A 6,000-nucleotide genomic window follows, 5' to 3' on the forward strand; every position below is an offset into this window, starting at 1 on the left:
AAAAGTACCTAGGTGTATATGTGGAGAAACTGAGCACTGACTAGGATTAGAAACAAGACATAAGTCAAGTAAAGAAGGTATATGATTCGAATTGTCTGGAAAGTGAATTGGAAAGTTGACTAAATATGTTAGAGTTTGAGCCAAACTCTAGAGCCAAGCCATTCAGTGTGACGAACATTAAAGTCACAAACAACAATGATATTTTCTTAAGAATAAAGAGAAACGGCTTGGTCAATTTGATCAGAAATAATATCAAGAAGAGTGCAGTCTTGAGATAAAGGTGAGCAATAAAGAACAAAGAAGAAAAAGATGATGGAATGAATTGAACAAGAAGTGAAAGTTAAAGGAATGAAGTGTTGCTAAACGAGTAGTTGTGGGGTAATTCCACATCAAATCACCTAGTCCATTGAACCATGTGTCTTCTTTTGGTGTTATTTTGACACATTATTCCTAACTATGAAAAAATATTGCATGCAAAATTTCTAAGATTGCTGAGGGTTGACAAGATACTGCAATTTTAATATTGACCTGGTTTCCCAAAATGACCTGATTTTCATAACATTTTGAAAAAACATTTTTCTTAAAAAAATAAGAAATGAAAATGGCAAAAGTATGAAAATAAACATATAAAATGTTTTTTTTTATATTTGAAAAATATAAAAGGAACATGCTTAAAAGTTAATAAAATAACTTGTTTCTATAAACCAACTTTGGGGCCCAATATCTCAAAACACCCCTGTCAAATTTTTTTTTTTTTTGCTGGTAATATTTTCAGCTGCTTATAATCTTACTAAGCACAAAAAATCTAACTGGAAAAACTACTGAAATATATGAAACTTTAATTTCAAAGATGTGTTACTTTTTCAAGAAATTCCCAAACAATATTTGTAAATAAAATAAAAATAAGTTAATCATAATTGTAAAATTTACTTAAATATACAAGATTTTTAAAGGTATCGAAGATGTAAGTTATTATGACTGTGTTTGTTTTACAATATTGTTCTCATTTTACTTGTACTTCTTCTATTTCAGCATTTTCAAACACATAGTTTCTATCGGAACTAGAGCAAGCTTGTGGAACAGATAGTTTTTTCAACATGTTGGTGTTGGGAATAAAACAGTAGTGGTCTCTTTCAGGACAGTTAAAACAGATTGATGGACCTTTTGAGTGAAAAGACTTAACTTTAGCACCAACTTCTTCTAGGTTGGTTTCAGTTCCAATGCCGATCCACCACTTATTATCATAGACTATAGCTACATAACCTCCTTAAGTGACAGTATCAATTTGAAATATATCTTTCTTTTTAAGATTGTGGATTATTGTATAATTAGTGTCCGTACTACACCTTTTTGCCCCAACCCTGTTATCTCTAAGATGTATAAATTGATGAAAGCTATGAATTCCAGGTAGAGTTGTTACACAAGTGTACCTTTCTTTTTGCTCTTCATGTTGCAATTGTAAGTCCAATCCCTTTATGTAAATGAAGTTAACAACCTTGATTTTCTCAATGCAAAATTCATACATAGCTTCTAATGTGAGAATTTGGTTTCTGTATGGTCGTTTTAAACTTTCTTGTTCTGTTAATCTTTTTACAGTACCACCAATCCCATCGCATGATGACTTTCCGTGGGACGTAGCAAAAAAGTTCCATTCAACTTTAAGGGCAAATTCTCTCTCTAGTTGACATAGATTGTAAAAGCTTTTACAATTTTTGTACTGTCCTGCGCAACCATCAGTGAATAAATATAATTTGGACAGATTGGAAAATTTTATTTTTAATATTGGTATGATTAGTTAAAATATTTTGTACACATAAGTTACATCATGTGTAATGTCGTCTGATATAAAACAGTAAGAAATATGTTTCAGTACACCTTTATCATCTTTATAGTATATCACTAATGGATGTAAAGAACATTGTTGGGTGTTCCAATGATAACTTTGTATTTCATCTTGGACTACAAAAGCATAATTTTCAGCAAAGTCGCCAATAATGATATTGTTTGATTGATCCATATTTTGTTTTAGTTGGTTAAAGTACTGTGATTGAGAGCGAGCAATAAAAGAATGAGCTTCTAGCTTTTCAAAGCAAGATACTAATAGTTCAACAAATGTTCGAACATCTGCTGTTAAACTCAATAGTGTTGCACGATCGGTAGTTTGCCATTGCTTGTAGTGTATCTCAAAATCATCTTTGTACTCTCCAAAAATCTCATGCAAGTATTTGGTAAGGGGTTCTTTACCAGGACAATTATCACGCTGAAAGCATGCATTCTTTGTTTTCTACTGAGCAAACGGTTTCCGAAAGTAAACCCCTATACTTTAGTCCAATATTTAAGGCATCTACTAGCAATATAGCATTTTGGTGATAAGAACAAACACAAACAGAATGTGTACCGCTTGCACCTGACAAAACGCACCACTTTGGTTTAAGTGAAGCAAATTTTGAGTAACTTATTTGTATTTCTGGATTGTTTTCTTTTTATAATACATATAGTTCCTTTAAATTTCTCAAAAGCAGTTTTTTTTGTTTATGGACTTTTTGAATGCTAACATAATCTTTTTTTCCAGGCATAGTTCTACATAAATCACTCGAGTCATAAAAAAATTTAACAGAATCTTCTATTTCTTTGTGTAAGACTTTACCTTTATACAACGGAGAGATAGCTAACAATCCTTTTTTATTAAAAATTTGTCTAGCTATTTTTGCTTGGTATTCTGTAACTGCAAAGTTATTTTGTACTTCTAATATTGACCAACTTGGGGGTGCTAGTGTTAAAAGTTGAACAATAGTCCGTTTGTCAGAACATAGAATTTTTAAAGTTGTCAAAATTTTTTTAAAACAAATGCACATCAATATCACACTTAATCAGTTTTTATATAAAAACAACACAGGATGTTTTTTTCAGTTGTTAAGATCAAATAACTAAGTTATCATATAATTAAGACTTCCTTAGATATAACAAAGTGTTTTTTTTTAAGGAGTCTATAAACCAAATTTAATATTTTACAGAACTCTATTTGCAAGTTTTTAAAAATAATTTATTGAAAATTTGATATATCTTTGAAATTAAAGTTCCATATGTTTCAGTTGTTTTTCCAGTTTTATTTTTTTTGATCTAATTTTTTTGTGTCCACTTTAACTGTTTTTATGTTTTCATACTTAATTTCTTGCGAGAAAAACTTATTATAAGTGGCTATTGCAGTCTGGGAATGTTTCCCCTAGTTTAAACTTTTTAGATGTTGCTGAGTTTGGAAGTGTGTGTGTGTGTGTGTATATATATATATATATATATATATATATATATATATATATATATATATATATATATATATATATATATATATACACACATATATATTAGGTTAGATATATATATATACACCCTATAATATATTGTATATATTACAAGTATAAAGTTACAGTGGAGTGTGCTCCATTGTCAAAACAAAAAAGATAAGAAAAAGAGACAAAAAGAATGGTTGCCTAATCGCTCTTATCAAATTTTTTTTAAATGTGGTTGTTAAGGTACTTCCAGATGGCCTCATGATCTTATCACAAAGCAGCGTGGAAGAGCATTTATCTAATAAGTTCAAGTCTCCTTATTTACCAATGCTGCTTGTTATGTTACCCAGAGTAGAACCTTGGACAACTTGGTTCTGAGACAGAACTCTAGCCTCTGCGCCGTGACAGCTTCTGTTGACCTTTTGGTAGAATGTTACTTTGTGGAATTAATCTAGATAATGTCAGTTATCTAGATTAATTCCACCATTTTAAAAGTGTTTATACATATATATGAAATTGTTTATATATATATATATATATATATATATATATATATATATATATATATATATATATATATATATATATATATATATATATAAACAATTTTAAAATGTGTTTGTTAAAATAGATTGCTCAATGTTCTTAAAAGAACAGTGCAATAATAAATTAGTATAAAATTACTTAATAAAAATTTGTCATTTAACATTTCATCATTATAATTATGGATTTATAACAAAAAATACATGATTATTATGAATTTAAAACAAAAAATACTCCACTTTTTATACCTGATCTAGAAAATTTTGAAAATGACTTATTACATTTTATATAAAACAATCAAGTTTTGCCCTTAAAAAAACGAATTTCAATCAAAATAAAGTCAGAAATTAAAAAAACTAAATCAAACCCTAATATTTTGGTTTTCGCTGATAAAAAAAATAACATTTACCAAGTCGCAACAGAAAAATATATAAAAAATTTTCATGCAACAATATTACTGGTACGTAAAAAGCCCCTACAAATTTGAAAAATGCAATTAATTCAGAATCCTTGTTAGTTATTGGTACCCTCAAAAAGTGAGAATGTAAGCGAAATTAAATTGGACAAAGTTGATAATATTCTTAGAAATAAATTTACAACTGGAAAAATATCACTGATGTTACAAATTGGTTCTTCATAATTGAAAATAAAAATGACTTTACATTCTTTCAGTTTGATTTTTACCCCTCAATAACTGCAGGTATTTTAAAATAAAAACAATTGAATTGGCAATAAGTCACACAGTTATTCCAGAAGAGACAATCTGTACAATAAAATATTTGAGAAAAACCTTACTTTATTTTAATAAGGAAACTTGGAAAAAGAAAACATACATGACTGCTTTCAACAATGGGCTATTTGGTGAATTACATTTTTAGGATTTATTAAGTAAATTAATCAATATTAATTATTTAGGCCTTTATTGTGATGAAGTTTTAATGGTAATGCGTAAAAAATCTGGGCCACAGCTCGAGAGAATTTGAAAAGATATAAATTTTTCTTTTAATATTGGCTTTCAAATTGAAATAAGCATAAATTTAAAAGTTGTTAACTTTCTTGATGTCACATTTGACCTTTGTGAAAATTCATATAAACCTTTTAAAAAACCAAATGATGAGTTATTGTATATTAATTTTAACTCAAATCACCCACTCCAAAATCTAAATCCAATCCCAATTTCAATTAGTAACAGGCTAAACCAAAACTCCTTTTATGATACATCATTCTACTCTTCTAAATGGGTTTTTGAAGATGCCCTCAAAAATAGTGGTTTCCAAAATTTGAACTAAAATTTTGACGCCGAAAAAAAGAACACAAAAAAGCAAAATAGAAGTAGAAATGCAGTTTGGTTCAACCCTCCATATAGCAAATATGTTTTCACTAACAAAGAAAAAGTGTTTTTTAAACTAGTCAATAAGCATTTCCCACCCACTAATAAATTACATGAAATTTTTAATTGAAATACAATTAAAGTTAAATTAAAGTTTGACAAACCTCAAGTACTTTATTTTACTTATATCAGGAAAACAGTCATGTTTTCCTTAAATAAGCTGAAACAACAGCAAAAAGCAATATATTTACCAGATATATAGATATTTTACATAAGCATGTCATATATTATTTATAAAATTTGGCATATATATAATTGTTATATAATAGTTTATATATAACAGTTTGCTATATATTATAGTATATAATATATAACAGTTTGCTGCAGTTGCACTAAAAACATGTAAAGAATAATAAAAGGTCACAATATGTAACACAAACAAAAAATGTTAAACAAAAAAGACAAATGAAACAAAATAACAATTGTCCAATGAGTGGAAATTTTTTATCAAAAATCGTGGTATATAAATGTGTTGTTTCCTCTGAGAATGTACTTGAAAAACAATATATTGGCTTAATAGAGGATGAACGGAAAAAGTCTTTTGCTAATCATAAGCAATACTTTAAAAATAATAAGTATGCAAAAGACACAATGCTGTCAAAATACATATGGAAATTAAAAGATACAAATATTGATGATATTATACTGTACATCCTTAAAACAGCACCTGCATATAAAAATATTTCCAAATAATGCATACTATTTTTACAAGAAAGTTGAAATAATTACACAAGCAAGCCAAAAAATTTTATTAAATAAAAAATCGGAATTGATTTCTAA

The sequence above is a fragment of the Hydra vulgaris genome, chromosome 02 (genome assembly GCF_038396675.1).
Source record: "Hydra vulgaris chromosome 02, alternate assembly HydraT2T_AEP".
Taxonomy (NCBI): Eukaryota; Metazoa; Cnidaria; class Hydrozoa; order Anthoathecata; family Hydridae; genus Hydra; species Hydra vulgaris.